Raw genomic sequence first — 21,283 nt, forward strand, 5'->3', positions numbered from 1 at the left:
TCCAGGGCAAAGACAAATGAACAGGGCGGCCCTCCTGGAACCTGCGGAGGGTCCCCACCCTGCGCCCGTCTCCCAGGATGTGCCGGGTGGTGTGGAGGGGGTGTTTCCTTCAGGCGCAAGCCGGGTATTTTTTGCAAACTTTATTCCCGGGGGTGGCGATGATGGGGAACGCCAGACGCCCGGCGGGAGCGAGGCCCCGGGAGGAGCCAGATCGCCGTGTCGGCCCGACACGCGCCACAAGTGGTTCGCAGAAGGAGGGAGGAGCGCGGCGGCCCGGGCCAAGAGGAGCCCGTGCTTCTGGAAGTCACCCTTCCTCGGCCCCGTGTCCCTCGTCCCCCCGTCCCTTCCTCTTTGCCGACGAGAGGAATGACGCCCAAGCCCGAACCGCCGTGCGCACGCAACCTGGTGGGTGGACGCGCGCCACCAACACCGCCGCGACATCGCCACCCAGGGAGGACTCCCAGGGTGGAGGGCACGGCCGGGACGGGGACGAGGGGGAGCCCGCACCTGGGGCGGCAGGTGCGGAGGCGGCGAGCCGGGCGGCGCGTGAGGGGCGCGCTGGGCAGGGGGCGCGGGCCGGGGAGCGGCGGACGCGTCCGAGCTCCGGGCCGGGGCCGGGCGGTAGTGTCGGGGGCTGGCGGGCGGGCGGCCGGGCCGGCGGGGGACGACGGCGGCGGGGCGCGCGGCCGGGAGGCCATTTCCTCGCGGCGCCCCTGGGGGAGCCCGAATGGCCTGCTCCCGGCCGCCACCGCCGCCGCGCGAGTCGGACCGCCGGGCGGGCCGGATGCAAAACCAGGTCACCGGTTGGCAGAAGCGGCGCGGAGGGGCGCCGGGGCCGGAGGAGGGCAGCGGCCGGGAGCCGGCCGGGCGCGCGGGCCCGAGAGGCGGGGACTCGGCGGCCGGGCCGCGCTCGCTTCCTGCGCCTATAAAAGTGGAGCGGCCCGGGCGGGCGGCGCGGTCCCGGCTGCGGCCGCCCCTCTGCGCCCGGGGAGTTGACATTCTGCAGGACTCGCGCGACGTCCCGTCGCCGGCGCTCCCCGGGACCCCGCCGCCGGGAGGAGGGGGCGGAGGAGGGTGGAGACTGCGGGGCTTGGCCAAGGAAGGCGCACATCCTCAGGCGGGCGGCCGTGACGCGGCGGGGATTAACTTTGCATGAATAATGTGAGTGCGCTGGGGAAGGAGACCTTCTGCTCCCGGGCTCGGGCAGCGCCCGCAGGCGGCCTTCCCCGGGCAGGGGCGCCCGACCCGGCAGGCTGGAGGACACCGGTAATTTGGCCGGAGGACGGCGCGGAGGCGGGGGTGCGGGGGAGGGGGCGACGGTCCCCGCCGTCCGGCGGGTGGGCAGGAGGGCGACGGGGGTGTCGCGGGAACCACACGGGGTGCGAGCGGCGACGCCGGGCGCGCACGCGCGCGCGGGCGGGCGTGGGTGGAGTGTCAGCCGCCCTGGTACCCGCCTCCGGGGGTTCGCGCCCCGCCTGGGGGTAGGAGGTGCCCTCTCCGCCTGGGCACCGCTCGGGGAGCCGCGGCGTGGGCAGCGGCGGAGCGGGGCGGCTGGGGCGGCGGTGTTCCTCAAACCCCGAGCCCGGCTGTTGACAGCCTCCTTGTGACATGGAGTTTGGCATCCTCAGCGCCGAACCGAGTGGAAGTTTCCATGATGAGGAAGTTCTGTGACACGAGGGTTCGGAAAAGGTTGGCAGACACCGGGGCTGGTGGTGGGGCGGGGGTGTGTTTGTGGAGGCGGTTTAAAGGGACTGTGGGTCCCCCATCGCCCCTGTTCTCCTGCCCCGGAACTCCGGGCTTTGAGAGGGGACCGATTCTGCGGGTGGCGTGCCCTGGTGCCCGTGCCTGGCGACTTGGCTTCTCCCCACCTCCCCGGGGAATGGGGGGCGACGTCGCTCGCCTCCCGGTTCGCGCTTCTTGCTTCGCTTCTCTTGACGCAGCATCTTCCCGTGGGGCCCCTCGAGTCGGTTCCGGTCCCCGAGTTGTGCCAGCTGCATGGTCGCCATCCCACCCCGGGCACCCCTCGGAGAAGGACTCATTGGGGGAGTTTTTACTCCAGGTGGATTTGGCCCTTCTCGGCTGCAGTTGTCATTTGTATTTGCCGGCGACCATTGTAGGCTCAGTATTAGTGCTAATTCTTAAGCCTTCTGATTTGTTTTAATGGGGGCGGGGTGAGTGTTTTGTTTACGGAAGGCTCAGTGTATAATTTTTCCCCAAATGGGAAATTTTACAGGAAGGGTCTAGAAGCATAACAGTTAGTGAAGTGAGTGAAAGAGAGACAAGAGTTTACCTGGGCAGAAAAGCGCAGACTCTACGTCGGCCCCGCTTCGCACACGTTGAGAATTTGTGAAGATTCAAACACTAAGCCTCATCAGTAAATAAATGAAACAGAGTCTTCCCTTTAGCATGTTATTGTTCTTAGGTGCCAGTGAGAGTCAGTTTTAAAGACCCGTTTTGAAGTTCAAAAAATGAAGCATTCCTTGGACAGCGTATTAATACCAGAGCACAGCAGTTTCTCATAGTGATACATGTATTGGGTGATGCAGACCTGCTGGACAATAGCTTTGCCTTCTTTTAGTTTCGTATGCGTATTTACATTTCAATAATATATAGCATGCTGTGCATTGCAAGGTAATACAAATTGCGTTTTAGTCAAAATATTCCATGATTCAATCTGAATATTCACGGTGAGGGATCTGCTCCCTAATTGATTTCTGCTTACCTTTTATTATGAAACAAGTCAGGGACTAGGAAATATGAAAGAAGAAGGTGTTTTGATGAAAGTTATTTTGAGCAGTGGACGTTTTCAGGAGTTTTCATGCCAGTTGGCTAAGCGTTTTAATTGACTCCAACAGAAATTCAATACTAAGCGATTTGTTTGGGCTGGGATATGGGATATGGGAAGGTATTGGTGAACAATCACTTATTATTTGTGCACGTTGAAAAGATACCATCAGAATCTTATTTTTAGTGAATTTCAAAGTTTTATTATGTATTGGAAGTGGTATCATCTGCTAGTAAATATGATTTGCTTCTCTTTTCCAACAAGTGAAATAAGTGATACTGAATTTAGCCCTAGACTTTTTTTTTTTTAAAATGAAGCAATTCCTGTTGGCATTACAAGGCAAAGGCATAATTTTATTGACATTGGAACATTATAAAGTAACTGACCTTTAAAAGAGGAATAAACATTCCATTTTCCCTCCTTTTAGATTCTTTGTAGTAAATCCTACCACAGAGATGAATTAAGGCAACTTCCTTTTCATTTAGCATCTTTGGGGAAAGGAGATTTCTTAAAATTTCCTTAAGAGCAGAGAAAGTTGTGGATCCTTTTCCTTTCCTGGGCTTTTTGCAGTCGTTTGAAGCACAGGGTGTGTGGACCCACAAATGGGATTGCACCTTTCTTTTTTTAGTAAGCTCATCTTTTTGATGGAAATCAGAGTAAAGGTGATTGGTTTCTTCAGCTCCTTTTTGTCATTTTATTGTAAGATTATGTGTTACTTCTTTAAAAAGCCCTCCCCTGACCATTGGAGCAGAGGCAGCCTCCCATTCCTTCTCAAAGCCATGGCATTGTTTTTTGCTTCCTTTTTTTTTTCCTTCCTTGGTCTTATTTTCCATCTGAATTGTTCATTGCAGTTGCTACTTGTTGAGTACCTGTCTAGACTATAGCGTCCTTGAGAAAAAGAATCTTGACTGTCTCGTTCACTCGTGATTCTCTGGCATCTTGAACAGTGCTTGGCACACAGTAGGTGCTGGATAAATCTTTGTTGAATAAATAGATGGTTGTGCCCAAACACTGTGTTCCAAAAAATACCTGACTAAGCATCTAACTGTGTACCAATTGGATGCGCCAAGATCTGTGCCTGTGTATGTGTGTGTGTGTGCCATGTATATATGGTTCGATTTTTATCTCTCTCTCTTTTTTTTTTTTTGGATACGAAAGCTAGCCCTGCTCTATGTAGTGACAACGCAGAGAGTTATTTCTGTGAGTTCTTCCTGGGGGCGTTTGCCTTGAGTACATGGAAATCCTCAGCAGCAGTTTGTCTTACATGGTACCTTGATTCCCTGAAGACACTGACCTTCAGCTCCCTGGGTTTCAGCAGAGTCTTTATGAGTTCCAGAGGCATTGTCAGTGCGGAGAGTGAAATTCCAGGGAACAGACATCACTGGGTGATAGCGATGCCTTCTCACTCAGCATGTTCTGTTGGTGCCTTTGGCCTTGGCAGCCCTAAAGGGACCAAGGGCATGTCGTGGTATAGCTGGTCTACAGAAGTAGATGTTGGGGAGGGCGTGAACGGGACTGTCAGGAACCAGCACAAGATAGAAATATCCCTTGGTAGTAGATTAGGAAGCAACCTAGTGGTTACCCTATGGGTAAGTTACGTCAGTCAACCTCTCCCCTTTTCCCTTTTCTGCACTTCATGAACAGATTCTGAACCTGATGATGGTGGAAATATTTCACTATCTGAGTTTCCAAGTGACCGAGGTATGACACACAAGGGGTCATCTTCAAATGAGCTATTCATGGAAACTCTTGTGACAACTGAAACTAAAAGGAAATTACAGTTGATGGTTCTGGTCATTTGTTTTTGTTTGTAGAGTATTGGCTTCCAGAAATGTGTCTCAGTAAATGCATAGTAAAAATCCCGCAAAGTGACGAGACTGGTAAAAATGGCAAAGGAGGAGAGATCAAAATCTTGTAGAGGAGTACAGATAATCAAACTGAAATCGTAAGTGCTTACTGCTTTTCAGTATTTAATTTAGCTCTGAGCTTCTCAGTAGCCAAGTTAACAGAAGCAAATGCAGAGTGGAAGCATTGATGTGGCAGGTAGGCCTTGAAGCTGTAAGGATAGATCAGATGACATTTGTAGAGTGCTTACCATGGTACATGGCAACTAGTATCTGCTCCTATGAAATGTCAGATCATATAATGGCCAATACTTGAACTTCATTTCTACGGAAAATGAAGTAAAATTCTTTATATGGTCAAGTCTTTTACCAACCCTCGAGGGAAAAAAATGCAGAAGGCGTAATAATGGAAAGTCACCCAGTGGGACTTTATCTTTGGGGGTCTGAGGTCCCATTGCCCCGCAGAGGAGATTCGGGACGCCGTCCCCTGTGCAGAAGTAGAGCTCAGAAAACCTAGAGGAATGAATGGTTAGCATGTTCTTTAGGCTGACTTCCTCAAATATCCAGTATCTCCGCCAAGCTTTTAAACTGGAACAGTCTGTGGGACGGGACAGCCAGGTACTTGAAAATGACCCTATGGCCATAAACCTCTCTCAACGGGCGGCCTCCATGCTTTGTGCTTTAGCCTGTACAGTTATCACCCTGCAGGGCGGTGTGTTTGTTTTTGTTTCATTTCTGTCTTCCCCTCTGAACTGTGGTGATGGGCTATGGGTTTACTCATCCTTGACTTATAGCACCTAGCAAAGGCTTTGACACATGGGCACAAGGGAGAAGCTCGTTGGACGAATGAATGAGAGGGGGAGAAGGGGAGACGCTTCTCTCTCTTTTCTGATAGTGTATCAGGTGTCATCTTCTGTCTTAGTTTTGCCCATTGTGAATGTTTGCTGCCTGGATTACATTGTATGTCCATATCACAGCAGGGTAGTTTGCTAGAAGGGCTTGTTCTAGTGTCTGAGCTGGTTGAGCAATAGATGGCAGGTGAACTCCTTGCTTTATTTAAAGTGATTTTCATTACTTGATTTGATTCCTCATTCAGTCTACAAAAATTTGTGTACCTCGTATGTGTCTGGGCCTGTTTTTGCAGCTCAGTGTGTAGCCTAGTGAGCTATGAGACAATATGCATATGTTAATGCAAAGGGATTCTGAAGTGGTCTCCACTGGGATGGAATGGATATGCCTATCGGGGTCCCTCGTATGGCCCCCTAGGTGACATAAAGTTCTTTTAATCTGAGGATGTGATGGTTTTGTGGGTTGTGTCGCCCATGTGTATTAGCGTAAATTGCAGTGCGATTCACCCGGCACTGTCTTGGGATTCATGCGGTGTGGGGTTGAATACATTTAGGCTGGTGAGTCTTCTGATTCAGGGTGTTCGCTCTCCACCTTAAGTTCCCAAAGTGTTCGTCAATTACAGCATTTAAGCAAATGGGGGAGGGGAGGCTATCCAGATCACTGAGTCACAGATAACCTATTTCTCTATCCTCCTCTCGGGAATCGGGCCAGCTGACAGTGAGAATCGTGATCTACATTTAATGCTAATGTTGCCTGTCCATACTGTCCTAATTTCCAGGGACTTTGGATCTTTATGTACTGGCAGCTCTTCCTGTGCAGTACTATTTTTACTGAGTAAGAAACTGAGCTCTGCTGTGAACTTAAGTATCTTTTTCCAAATGGCAAGTCAGGAGTGCCTGGAATTTGGACCCAGGAACCTTGACTGTCCCAGGAAGCATATTGTAGCCTTTTCATCATGATAGACACTCTAACATATACGTATACATATACACATAATATACATATACGTATGTATACGTGTATACAACATATACAATAATATGTATATCATGATATGCAACGTGTCTATAACAGTATAGTAATACGTATAATAACATATGCATACATGTGTGTGCCTGTGCGTATGTGTGTGTGCGTGCTGAGAGTGGACTGTGGATGGGGCACATATAACAATTAGAAAAGGACTGATCTGAACTAATTACTCATTCAACTTCCTCTTTCTAATAAAAGAGATCTTAAGGATTATGCCTTCTCTTCTGGGATCAAGAACGTAGGGGTTTATTCAAAAAGTCATGAGTGATAACCTGATGAAAGCAAAAGCTTGGACAAAGGAATGTTAATTGACAGCAGGTATGTCTTCTTCATCTGGGAAGTACACTTGTGTGATTCCTCTGGAGACCCAGGAGTGTTCATGATGAAGAGAGTGGAGAAGACAGTCCTGGTTTTGGTGGCAGACTGTATGATTGTGGCATCCAGGGCCCACTGAATATTCTGACTCTTGTGACTTGTGTTGTTCCATGGTTCTCAAGATGGTTCAGATATACTTTCCCCTCTTTTGTTTCTCTTAAGGCTCTGTTTTCCCCAGATTTCAGCCACGGTTGTACAGAACAGGTGCTCAAAAAATCATGATTGATATTAGCAGTCATGACATTCCTGGGTTCGGGTTAGCTTTTTCGTGTTGCTCTTCCATATGCGGCAATGTCTCACCACTTGCATGTCCATACATGCAGAGTCTGCCTCTGTGACAAGTGCGTGTCATGTTCTCACATACAGTGAAAAAGGCACTGCTCGTCTCTGGCGTCAGCTGTGGTTCCCATGGCAAGAAATGCCACAGTTATGCTGATGTCCCCAGCTACACATCCTGTCATCACTCTTAGGCCTTCTCCCCACTCCTAAATGTTTCGGCAGATCTTCGTCAGATTTAACTTTTTATTTGTTACTCTATGGGAAATCCCGAGTTTAACAACTTAACGCAAGCATTCTCAGAGTCTACATTTATGCTTGTGTGCATGTGAATCTCCAAGAGGGAGAGCAGGTACCAAAACTTACTGGGTCAGCATATTCTTTGTGTGTGTGTGTCAGAAACCACAAACGACTAAAGTTCAACGCAGAAGGTTGTGAGGAATAGTTCATAGTACTGCACTTAAAAAATTGAGTACAATTTGTTTTAACTAGCCCCACAGCTGAACCTTTGTGCTCTTCTGTAGAAAATCTATCAGTTTGTATTCAGCACTGATTAATGCCGCCATTGTTGAAGTGTTTGTGATTATGTAAAAATCAGGCTAACTGGCCGTTACTTCAAAAATATTATAATCATAAAATATATCTTTCCTTGACTTCATTTCTGGTATTTAGGTACATTAATTTCCGTAAGACAGAGAATGGGTTATTTCTGCCATATATGTTTTTGTTTACTTTTTTGAATTTCACCTAAGCTTCATTGTAATTTCTACCCCAAGCATCTGGAAATCTAGAATAATGTATTTATATTGGAATTGTAGTTACAACAGGGGGAAGCATAAGGTTGTATATTCTTGTATTATTTGTCTTTTATATAAGAAATAGAAACCAGGGGAACCTTATACAGGAAATCTTTTTTAAAACAATTTAAGTTATGGCCTATGTGGATGATGAACATGTCAATTTATCCTGTAGTGTAGTAGTTGTAAGGGACTCTTGAAAAAATATAATGCTAGGCATTTGGCTTATTAATTTAATCTCACACTATAGATTCGTAAATGTGACGTATTGCTAACATGAAGGCATCCTCTGGAATGTACTCTGCATGCATTCATTTGCTGTTAATTAAGAAGCTGTGTTCAGATTTATCTTTATTGAAGTTGTCATGAAAACCAAGGCGTAAAATAAGGAAACTTGCTTCTTTTCTCCTGGAATCTGTCCATCCCTCCACCCATTCAACCATCCATCCCTCCATCCCTCCACCCATTCATCCATCCATTCCTGCATCCATCCCTCCACCCATCCATCCATCATATATGCACTGGGCATCTACTGGGTACCAGGCTCTATAGTAGGTTCCAAGACACCATGGTGAACATTTAAAAATCCTTGCTGTAGAGATACTCAGAGTCTCCTGGGTCAATCAACAGGAGTTAATTTAGTGTAGACCAGTGTTTTTCAGCCTCTGAACTATTGACATTTGGGGCCGAATAATTCTTTCCTTTGAGGAGCTGCACTCATTACTGTAGGATGTTTAGCAGTATCACTGACCTTTACCCACTAGATCCCAGTAGCTCCCCCGACACGCCAGTTGCAGCAAGGAAAAATGTCTCCAGATATTGCCAGATGTCTCATGGGCAGGAAAGTCACCCCCACTGACAACCACTGGTGTCGAGTTAAGAGCCAGAGCTGCAGAGTGGGGATGTGTGGATTCATGTCTTGGCTTCCCCTGGCTTCATTACACTTGCTTGGTTTCCTCATCTATAACATGTGAAGATTAAATGAAATAGTGTAGCACTTGACCTGCAATTCAGTGTTCCTAAATATTAGCTCTTCCTAGTGGTGGTAGAATTAAGGCTTCAACTGTTACGATCAACTACAATATTGATAAGCTCTGTGATGGAGTAAGTACAGTGTACAGTGGGGACCCATAGTCCGGAGTGGGGAGAGTTCTAGGCAGTAAGAACACCATATACAAGTGCATGAAATGGAATAAAAGTATGAAGCATTTGGGAAATTGCAAGGAGCTTAGTCTGACGTGCACAGGGCAAAAAATGAAGCCGTAGGAGCAGGTAGAAGCCACATGATGAAGACTTTCCAGACCAAATAAGGAAGAGGGACTTTATCTTGACAGCATGGAGAGACGAAGGAATGGTCAGCACATCAGATTTTTATTTTAGAAGGGCTCTTGGGGATAGGTCTTGAGTGGGACAGAGACTGGAAATGGTGAACCCAGTTAGAAGTTCTAGAATAATACACTGAGAGAGGATGGCTGCTAGAACAGAGGCAGTTATATGTTGCTGTGAAGTCTTTGGGAACAGATTTCCTTTTCTCTAAGATGTGGCAAATTTTTAACATTTAATTCCAATAAGGCATATTTTTAGCAAGCTGGCTCTACATTTGGGGGAATTTCAAGTTTAATTTGAAAGTAGATTACATGATAGGTTCTCTTTAAAGTGTTTTCAAATGAAGCTTAATTTAAAAACTATCTCACAGCCTATTTGTCGCTGTTATTACTCAAGGATTTCTCTGCTCTTAAGTGCTGATTTTTCTACCTGATAGGGATTTTATTTCTTTAATGATCGAAATTAGAGATGGGTGGAGAGTATGACTCCATGAATGAATGAATGATAGTGACCTTATAGAAATACCACCTAATTTAGAATGAGAATATTTTGGACAAGTCTCTTCACTTATCTGAGCTTTCATTTCCTTAGTCATGAAATGGTAAGAGTAGATAAATTAGGTAATTTCAAAGTTATCCTTAGTCTGGGCATCATCAGGATTAACTTCTTCATATTGCAAATTTTAGTTTTTAAAAATATTGCAAAATATTTTACAAAAGTAGACAGCGTCAGAGACAACCCTACCTGGGGTAATATAAAGTCAACAATGATTTCTTTTCCTTTTACATTCCCTTAGCGTGATGACTTCTTATCATTGTTTGGTCTTATTTCTTAGTAATCCCAAACAGATTTTCTACAGATATTTTCTATAATAGGCCATATAATAAATATTTTCAGCTTTTCAGGACTACTCAGCTCTGCCCTGTAATGCAAAACCAGCCATAGATAACATGTAAGCAGTCATGGCTCTGTACCAATAAAACTTTATTTACAAAAACAGAAGGTGGGTTGTAATTTGCTAACACCTACTAGCTGAGCAGAGTCCAACAGAAATATAATGTGAGCCACATAGGTAGTTTAAAATTTTCTAGTAGCCATGTTACAAATGAGTAAAAAGCAACCAGTGAGTTTGACCTCAATAGTATATTTTATTTCATCCAAAAATTATTAACATATAATCAATACGAAATACCAATGAGATATTTTGCTTTTTGTATTAAACCCTTAATATCTGGTGTATATTTTACATTTGTAGCACATCTCAATCTTGACCTAGCCACATTTCAAATGCTCAATGGCCATTAGTGGCTAGTAGCTGCTACAACTGGGCAGGACAACTTTAGCCTTAAAAATCTATCGTTCTAGGGCTTCCCTGGTGGCACAGTGGTTAAGAGTCCGCCTGCCGATGTAGGGGACATGGGTTCGTGCCCTGGTCCGGGAGGATCCCGCATGCTGCGGAGCGGCTGGGCCCGTGAGCCATGGCCGCTGAGCCTGCGCGTCCGGAGCCTGTGCTCCGCAACGGGAGAGACCACAGCAGTGAGAGGCCCGCGTACCGCAAAAAAAAAAAAAAAAAAAAAAAAAATCCATCGTCCTATCAAATTCCATGCAAAAATAAATTGTATACATTATTTCAAGTGATTGAGACACTTAAGTTTTTCTTGCCACGTATATTGGTTAGGAAAACACTATCTACACTTTGAAATAAAATTGAAAATGCATGGGAGCTAAAGAAGGTAGAAGTTTATCTTTCACCCATGTGAAGTTGAAAATTGCGGTTCCTGATTAGCTTGGGGACTCTGCTCTATGGCGATTCTGAGGAATCCTGATTCCTTTGGTCTTGGGCTCCTCCATCTCCAGCTCAAGGCTTCCAAGGCCATGTCTTCACTGCATCAGACCCCTGAGAAGGCAAGAGAGTGCAGAAACACACCAGCCTCCTAACTGCCTCCGCTTGGAAGTGACCCAGAATCATTTTGCTCTGATTCCGCTGGTGAGAACAATGCCGTGCCCACCTCCCGCTGAAGAAAGCAGGATGAGAGATACAGCCCCTGTCTCACAGCTGCTTTTCTGCGATGCCTCTGTGCTGTAGAAGGGGAAGGGGAGCCGGAACATTTGGTGGCCAGTGAACTGTCTTTGCCACCCTGTGTAATTCTGTTTTTCAGTTCTTCTGAGGCTCTCCTCACAGCACTGTCTTCGTACTTCTGGAGGCACTGGCAAGTGATGGAAACATCCCGATAGCAATGACATAACCCAGTTCTGGGTTTTGGTGCAGTACCACCCTCCTAGCTGACCCAGTTCTGTTTCCTCACTTTCTGCTCACTTTTACGAGATGGGTCATCATTCATCTGGCTACACCCGGCTTTCCCTTTTAGTCTTTGATCATCATTTTGATTTTCTTGATAGATCTCTGTGGGTCATAACATGTACATAGTGTTGGGAGTTTACTGATCAATCCTGGTATAATTGGCACATTATGAATGTGCTGATTTTTTTAAAGGAAACTAAAATTTAAAGTAGAGCTATCAGGAAGCAGAGGGCAGAGCCGATTCTTGGTGTGTTGACAGAGGAATTGAAGTCCTTTTCCTGGAATCATTCTGCAGAGCTTTAGACAGTTTAAATAAATGGCTTATTACATAATGTCTTGACTAAAAATAGCAATTTTCCTAGTATTTATTCTACTTATCATTCCTTACTACAATGGGGAACGCTCTTTTTTAGTCAAAAAGGATATTTGCTTGTTTTCTTTCCAAATTGTAAATGTGCTTGATCAGATATTCATCCAGTTCTACAGAAGTGCCTCTGGCGAAGGAAATGTTAGAGGGGCATGAATAATAAAAGTGAGGTAAAGGAAAAGAACAAAGAAGCTCTTTCCTTCGAACGTTGTGAAAACGTACTTAATTATTATTAAAATGTCTTAATCTGAGAGTAAAGAAACACTTGCCAAGTGCACATGTGTTTTAGATTATGAAGAAATAAGACCAAGTGATCAGAAGTATCATGTTAAGGACCTGTAAAAGGAAAAGAAAGAACTGTTTGCCTTTGTATTACCCGAGGTAGGGCTGTCTTTGACTTCAAGTCTATTTTTGTAAAATATTTTGCAATATTTTTGAAAATCAAAATTTGCAATATGAAGAAGTTAATCCTGATAAAGTACCTCTCAGGTACAGAATCCAGCTAATTCTTTTTTTTTTATTGTAGTTGATTTGCAATGTTGTTTTCATTACTGCTGTCCAGCAATGTGATCCAGTTATACATATATATATATATATATACACACACACACACACATTCTTTTTCATATTCTTTTCCATTATGGTTTATCACAGGATATTGAATATAGTTCCCTGTGCTATACAGTAGGGCCTTGTTGTTTATCCATCCTATACATAATAGTTTGCATCTGCTAATCCCAGCCTCCTACTCCATCCCTCCCCCAACCCCCTCCCGCTTGGCAACCACCAGTCTGTTCTCTATGTCTGTGAGTCTGTTTCTCTTTTGTAGATGGGTTCATTTGTGTCATATTTTAGATTCCACATGTAAGCGATATCATATTTGTCTTTCTCTTTCTGACTTACTTCACTTAGTATGATCATCTCTAGTTGCATCCATGTTGCTGCAGATGGCATTATTTTGTTCTTTTTTATGGCTGAGTAACATTGCATTGTATATATGTGCCACATCTTCTTTATCCGTTCTTCTGTCGATGGACGCTTAGGTTGCTTCCATGTCCTGGCTACTGTGAATAGTGCTGCTGTGAACATTGGGATGCGTGTATCTTTTTGAATCCAGCTAATTCTTGATATTCCATAATAAAGAAGGAATGATTTTCTCAGTAATCCCCAACTTGTTCCTGGCTCATCACTGGGTTCCTTGGGGCTCAGAGTAACCTGCAGTGTGGGCACCAGTCATGTCCTATTTTAAAGTCCTGTCACAGAGCAGGGAGGAGAGACACCCTCCCCGCTTCCCTTAGAGGCCAAGTGTGTTGTGGGGAGGGTGGAAGCTGAGGGTCCTGGGTCCTGGACTGGTTGAGAGCTGGGGCACTGGAGAGAGATCAGGAGTTACGGGTGGGTGGCGGACGTCCCTACAGGTGCTGAGTTGGCTTTGTCCCTTTCTAGCTCGTGGTCTCTCTGGCAAGTGAGTTAACCACCTTGAACTTCAGTCACCTCACCTATGCAGTGAAATAATATTGGTACTTACTTGACGGCATCATAGAGGAGATTGAGTGGAATCGAGTTTATGGACTGCTGAGCCCATCCATAGTGCCTGGGGAGTGCCCAGTACATGGGAAACAATTTTATCATTATCTTATTATTACAAAAATTGTAAAAGTGATGGTATTCAGTCAGCCTTCACCCTGGAAGTACGGAGCTTGATTGTCCAAAAGGCAGGAGATCAAAGAGAGAGACCCAAAAGTCAACCTGCAAGTTTCCTTGATCATTTTGTATCATTCGTTATTCTTTTTTTCAGTTTTAAATTGTTAGGGTGTGTTTACTGGTAACAATCTCCTTTTTATAGATGTCCTGGCATTTTTCATCCTCAAGAGATATGTTCCATGGTCCATCGTTGAACTTAGGGAACCCTCAGGGTCTGTGGAAAATAAGAATAATAGACGTAAATAGTTTATCTGTACCATTTTTAAAGATTCCACATATAAGCGATATCATATGAACCTATTTACAAAACAGAAAGAGTCTCAGATGTAGAAAAGACAGTTATGGTTACCAAAGAAGAAACATGGTGGGGAGGGATAAATTAGGAGCTTGGAATTAACATACACACACTACTATATATAAGATAGATAATCAACAAGGACCTGCTGTATAGCACGGGGAACTCTACTTAATACTCTGTAATGACCTACATGGAAAGAGAATCTAGAAAAGAGTGGATATGTGTATATGTATAACTGATTCACTTTGCTGTACACCTGAAACTAACACAACATTGTAAATCAACTCCACTCCAATTAAAATTTTTAAAAAATAAAGAAGAAGAAATGTTTGGTCACCTGCCCAGGACTGCAGCCACTTGAACGCAGAGTTGGCTCTCCCACTTGGATTGAATGTGATGCTGAAGCTGACCACCTTCCTGCCTTTTTTCATAACATCTACTCCTGTCTCTTGCTCTGATGCTGTTCTACTGTCCACAAGCAAACTTCTGTCCCTGACGGTTTCATACCTATTTTTTCCTGCTTCTGTTTCAGCACAGCATCCTAATATCCTTCATTCAGGGAGCTCCCCCAGTCCTGCCATGATTCATTAGGATTGAGATCCAAAGTACCTCCGCTTCTGCCCTGCTGCAGCGTGCCCCTTTAATGACAGTTTCCCTCACCCCTTTGTCCAAAGGTAATATTACATGTTTAGTCACTTACTATACGCATTTCTTCACTGCCCAGTGTCCAAACCTCATATTGGTCAGTGAGATGGATATTTCTCTGCTGGATTTGAAGTTCCAAGAGGGCAGGGGCTGTGTGTTGAACAAGTTTAGTGGAGTCTAGAAGGCAGGCCCAGTACGAAGGTGCTGAGTAATGCTTTCCTGCTGTTTTGACTAACCACATGCAGGCTGTTTTCGTATAATTAGGATGAATCTAATTTTAAAATGAACAACCGTGTGTCCTCAGATGAACCAGAATATACACTTACAAGGCGCTGCTGTCCTGCATTATAAATAAGGGAATAGGTTGTCCGGCAGAAAAGCTCTGCTGTTCTTTTCCCTTAAAAAAAACAAAAAAAAAAAACAAAAAACAAAAAAACTCTCCACACATCAGAGCTGAGATAGAAGATCTTCCCATCCCCTCACCTAAGTTGGCAAGGAATCGGGGCCCCAAAGTGGATGTTCTTGGCAAAGATGAAACCCAGCGAACATCCACAAGTTAAGAAGAGAGGCTTCTGAGGATTTGTAAAGAAACATCCCTAGGAATGGCTTACGGTGACTAGACCCTAAGGGGGGCGCCTGATTCCCATCCTGGGTGACAGCGGGACTTCCTCAGGCGATGGCTTCAGGTTTCTGCAGGGCCGTGTGTCAGCTGCATCGCTGTTTACAGACCTGTTGCTGGTGTGGGGAGCCCCTTGCACTCATTGCCGCCGTGGCATCCCTCAAGCTCCGAGCATTTTCTTGAGATTTTTAACATCTCAGAATTCCCACTGCAGGGAAGATGAGTGATTTAACATCGCCCTGAGGGGGTTTATAGTTCACTTCTCTTCTTTGTCTAGCAAGGTTTTGAAATAGCTGTTTCATTTTGCTATTCTGTGGTTTTCAATCCCCACTGGTAATTCATTAAAGTTCATTTGAACCACGGCTGCCGTTGTTTTCATCTTTGGCTCTTCCTGGCACCAGAGTAAGACCCCTTTCTCGGAGTCAAGTGTTACTTATTTGAGTTCTTGCAGAATTTTGACTTCGGGGGCATTTGAGACTCATAGGGATTGTGCTTGCATTTCCTGCCAGCCTTGAGCAAAAGATGTGGCTTTGCCTGTGCCCTCGATGGGAGAGAGAGGAATGTGCCTGGAGTTGGGTTTCAGATGGTCTGAAAGAAGTCGGTCTAGAGCCTGTGGCTCAGAGGATCCCAATGATTCTGTGCTTAGGACTTGGGGATGGGAAGACCGGCCCCTCTGCTACAGGGCTACTGTGGACCCAGAGAGTTCTCACATCCGAGGAACCTGGGGCTCAAGTGGCCGCCAGCCTAGTCTCTCTTCAGAAGACTTGCCATTAGAGTTTGGGTTCCCCAGAAGCAGACCCTGAGATGAGAATTGAAGTGCAAGTCGTTTTAGGGGGAAGGTAAAGAAAACACCCATAGGAGAGTGGGGAAGGGGGCCAGAATGGGGATAGCAGTCAATAAGGAGGCATTATTAAACCAGTTACCACTGTGGGCACACTGGGGAGCCCTGGGAGACAGCGTGGATCATGTCTCACAGTTACTCACCCAAGAGGCAAGGGAGTACCTACTTCTTCACCAAACCTGTCAGGCATCCGTTGAGGACTGCCTACAGAGGCGACTGATTTCCCGGCATTTCAGGACTGCCACTTGGGCAGCCAACAGCACACCTTGAGGCAAAGGAATGCAGTTTTTGGCAGCTGGAAGACAAGTTCATGGGCATTGAAGTGGAGCCCATGAGGAGGGGGGTCAGGGCACCGGCATCATCTGCTACACGTAAGCCTTCCTTGTCAGTGGCATATATCCCTGGAGGGCAGCCTGTAGTGCTCATTTCCACCCAAGGATCTCTGGCCTCTTTTGGACTTCTGCTTCGTACTCACGAGGCACAGACTGCCTTTAGCTGGAGCAGTGGAGCTGACCCCACAAGCACCTGGTTCAGAGTTGACTAGAGAGGGATCCAGTGAAACAGGAGGCACAGCCAGATCCCCGGCTCTGTTTCCTTACCCTCATCTCTCTCCCACACTGTCTCCCTTCTGTCTAAGACCTCGCTTGTTGCCCAAGATCGCCTAGTGGTCCTGGCGAGCACGTTCTCTTTCCTAATAGCTTCTGCTCTTGCCTCTACCAGGCTTTTTTTTTTTTTTTTCCCTTTTGTACCCCTGGAACATGGTTTCTCGACCTGGGTGCTATTGATACTTGGGGGCACGTAATTCTTGGCTGTGGGGGATGCCATGGGCATTGCAGAATGTTTAGCAGCCTCCCTACCCTCTACCCTCTAGAGGCCATTAGTGTCCACCCCGGAGTTATGACAGTGAAAAAATGTCTCCAGATGGTGATTGTCAGTTGTCCCCTGGGAGGCATAATTGTCCCCATTGAAAACCACTGCCTTAGACCAGTCCCAAGTCCCCGTGCTTCCCTCCCCCAAGCTCCTCGCCAATTACACTTACCCGTCATGGCCGGTGGGGAGAGGCATCCCCAAATCTGCCTCCTCTTCCACCTGCCCTATTCCCACCAGGAATCAGGAGTCAGGAATCAGTGCCCTGGTCTGTGGGTCTGTCTGTCTGTCTGTCTCTTTTTCCTCCCTTCCCCTCGCTTCTCCCCATCTGCATGGTGAACAGCTGCAATTTGGAAGATGCCACTTTTCATTTCTTCCTCCCTTTTAAAGCTTCCTGCTCAGTTCAGAGAAGCAAACACTATAATGGGAAATCAGCTAATAACGTGAGATGTCACATTCAAAAAATTTTGTTCGTTCATTTTTTTTATCGAACCCGTATCCGGTACCAAATGTGTGCGAGGTCCACGCTCGGGTGCAGTGGTGAGCCCATTCCCTCGTCCCTCCAGACGGGTCCACAAAATGATTACACGAAGGACAGCCTCACCAAAATCAAGACTGTTTTCATTTTATCAATACATGTATATCCCGGATTCCGGTGGCCGGAAGTACAGAAAGCCAGTATCGTACCAGGAACAGTTACAATTACTGTCAGTGTTTCCTCGTGTGGGAATTCTAACTCCACGGCTTAGAATTATGAAATCCTGCTTTGAACTACAGAATTTACCTCTGTCACGTTCAGAAGTATGTTTTGAGCGCGGTCCACCTTGACAAGCGGGTTTCACAGTTTAACCGGTGCCTGAAACAAAGTGTTAATAGATCTTTCACACTCCTGTTTGCCGGCATCATCTCTGCTGTTCCTGCTTTGTTGAGACAAACAAGGTAGTTGTCCACATTTTGGGGTAATCCCGTCCAAAGGTGGCTTCAAGCAATCCCAGAGAGGGTGGCCTTGCCACTGCTTGTTTGGGCTGAGGGTTGGTTATGGAGAAAAGGAAACGGTGCAAATCACAAAGGGGAGGATGTTGAAGGCACCAGGATGCCTCCTTTGCAGTGAGTACCGCCTGTGGGGATGCTGGGGTCGTGCCCCGGTCACGGCTGCACGGCTGTGCGGTGGGAGTGTGTCCCACGCGGCCCTGCTCCTCTGCACCCACACGTCTCAGACTGCTGCCCCCAGGCTGGCTGGTGGTAAAGGCACAGAATCTCCTGCCCCAGCCCTGCCCAGCCAGACTCTGCATTTCACCAAGATCCCCAAGGGCTTCACCGCAGTGGGAGTTGAGCTTTTGTTCTGCTTGCATCTCCTCAGGTAAAAAATATGCAGTCCAAGCATACAAAAGAGTTACCGGGGTAACCCTGGTGGGTATTGACTAACCCATTATACCCAGGTTATTGTTTTTCAGACTTGGTAATCAGCACGTTAGTGGGCCCCGAGTCAACGTAATGAGTCACATCAACAAAAGTTTTGGGTAAGAAAGACTAGAATAGAAGGTATTAGAGTAAATCACATGTTTTTGAAGCATTTTATTTCATTAAAAAAATGCAGGTACATGCACACACACAGACACCCCACCTTTGTATGTCCTGGGTCATAATAGCAAAATAGAATTCTGGCTGAGGTTATGGTAAAAAACAAACAGGCAAACAAACAAACAAACCCCCCCAAAATGAATGTATCTCTTTATATATATGCAGATCAGTGTTTTAAAAAAATAAAACCCCAAACATATGCATTTGATGAAGTGTGGCCCCTCAACTCTCCCCAGAGATGATGAGACTATATTCCCTAAACCAGATTCCTGAACTAGTAAAATGTCTAAATAGCATATATGAATGTTAAAATGATCTCAGTTGCACGTTCATGACAGTAAGCATTTACATTTCACCCTCAATTTCAAAAAACAACTCTCTATCAGAGAATACCTCAAAATCTTGAAAAAGACACCTTTAAAGAAAAGCTCATTTTAAATCAAGAAAATACAACTGTAGGCTGATGGAAAGACATCCATTAACTGGAAGGAAATGATAATTTTGAACCCAAAAGAAATTCCCCAGGTTATGAGAAGTACAGGGCATCCCAAAAGTGGTACTGCTGTTTCAAAGTTTAATGTCTTCAGAAGTGTGAATGCTACACACTTAACAAAAAATGATCTGGAAGTTTAATCATTTCCATTTCTTCAACATTCATTTAGCTTTGCAGATTTTGAAAAGTCAGTTTTTACTTTTAACTTATTGTTTCGGGGTTGACAGCTTCCATCAGAGAGACTGAAAAAAAAATTAAAATGAAAAATCTCATTGTCCGTGGAATTGTTTCCTTAATTTCATTTTCAGATTGTTGATTGCTATCATATAAAAATACAGTGGATTTGGGGGGAACAAAGTTACTTTCCAAAAGCCACAAAGCTCCACGAGTGTCTAAGAGATGGGGGTAATGAAGCTTTCCAGAGCATTCTTGTCTGAATTTGTAGCATTAATCCTTCTGAAGATATTAAACACCTGGGAGCTGGAAGGCAACCATGTCACTCTTTGAGCACCCGCCTGTGTGAAGCTGAGGCCCAGAGACCTTGAGAGTCGGATTTCACCACGTGTGGGAGAGAACTAGTCCTGGGGCCTCAGCTGGGCACTGTGAAGGAGGGTGCTAATGCCAGGATGAGACACGGTTTCAGGGCAGGGCTTTCAATCTCTCAGACAGGATTCGGGCCAGGATCCGTGTCCGTGAGAGTGCCTTTGCCCTGCAGAGCTGGTCCTGAGCTTCCCCTCCATCCTTTCAGACCCCTTCCCACCTTCTTCCTCACCCACGGGGCCTCCGACTTTGCTGGAATGGTTGTGTCCCCACGTGGTGCCTTAGAAGGATGCCAGGGAGCTAACTAAAGCAGTATTCCATGAAACAGGATTTCAGATATGCTTTGAAGGAACAGTTGAAAATGTTTTCTTTGTTTTCTTCTGTAATATGTCTGTCAACGCTATAGACGCTTTGCTTTATTAAAATTGAAAAAAACATGACGGTGTCCATATTCTTGAAGAATGCTGTGTTTGGGGGCACATTTAAAATATAATTTTACATGTTGTAAAAGGTGAGAAAACTAGTGTTCCGTCTCTAACTAGGTGTAAGTGTTGAAGTAGGTGGTTTAGCTCATTTTTTAAAACCATCCTGTTGGTTTGTTCCAAAACTTTTTGCTAGTGCACAGCTCTTTGAGAATATATATTTATGTATATGTGTTCAGATTATATAATTTGAGTATATATGAACATATGTATTTTGAACATATGTTGAATATTTATTAAATATATCATTTGAAACCAATATGAGAAAGGATTTGGAGATATTATAAATGGTAGCATGTTATAACAACTTCTTCTGTTTATTTATTTCTAAATGGAATAAATTGCAATTCCTCAATATTGTGGTTTGATTTTTTTCCGTAAGTTGTGCTTTTACTTAAACAAATAAAACATTAATTTGAATAATATCAACTTGTAGTTATTCATATTTGTCATAAAGTATTTTTAGCAATTTTTTTGCTTGTTTGAAAAAAATCCAATATTTCAGGCTCTCACTTCTTGTTGCATGATGGTTACAATTGTATAAAGTAGCACTGTTGCCCTCAAGACTAATGAGAACATGACAAATTTTGAGGTCCATGCCAAAAGAACATTTTGTTTTTGGAACATTAGCTGTAGAAAACCACATATTAGTGGAGTGGTTTTCCTTTGTGATTTATCATAGATGTTATGTTCATTCAGTTGAAAAGTACAGTTCATTGTATTAAGTCATTCTTCTATCTATAGCATTTTGGACAGATTTCATATATACACTTTTCAAATTAGTAAGAAAGATACATGTTTCCACGTGCACCAATCTGATATGACTCCACACCATGGAATCAACTGTGCCCATCTGTAAATGTCTGAGGCTTGAACCCCTCCCTATACCTACAGTTCCACAGTCAGCTATACACGGTCTGCAGGGTCTGCACAGTCCTTGGTTCCATCCAAAAAATCCGAGATTTTTTTTTTTATGAAGTATCAAAGACAGAATCTTTGCTGGAAGCATTGTGTGTTTGAATTACCTACTGTAGCTTTTCCTTTTCCACATAAGAAACCTGAATCATAAGAGTAGCCGTTAATCCTACAAATTCTAGTAGGTCTATCATAGCGCTTAGGCAGTCAAATAGTTTTGTGCCAACTCAAGTAGGTTTTGTTGGCTGTTGTGTTTGAACTCGGCAGTAGTGCTATGATTGATTAGTAGTGTTTGCTGTGAAATAACAATTAGCAGTGGTGGCCTGGGTGTCAGGTATTTTCTTATCC

General features: G+C 45.1%; 1 protein-coding gene across 10 annotated transcripts in view; it reads left to right on the forward strand.

The window, feature by feature from the left end:
* The first annotated feature begins 356 nt into the window (after positions 1–356).
* THRB (thyroid hormone receptor beta) overlaps positions 357–21,283 on the forward strand; it is a 391,122-nt gene continuing 370,195 nt past the window's right edge. For 2 of the 10 annotated variants that reach the window (XM_082654093.1, XM_082654095.1), the window contains exon 1: positions 970–1,161. The gene's annotated coding sequence lies outside the window, so the exon portion shown is untranslated. Of the gene's footprint in view, positions 406–441; positions 520–969; positions 1,267–1,485; positions 1,690–21,283 lie in introns of those variants that run through there. The other 8 variants (XM_082654090.1, XM_082654091.1, XM_082654096.1 and 5 more) reach the window with 7 other exon arrangements.

This window comes from Grampus griseus, assembly GCF_964374135.1.
Source record: "Grampus griseus genome assembly, chromosome: 5".
Taxonomy (NCBI): Eukaryota; Metazoa; Chordata; class Mammalia; order Artiodactyla; family Delphinidae; genus Grampus; species Grampus griseus.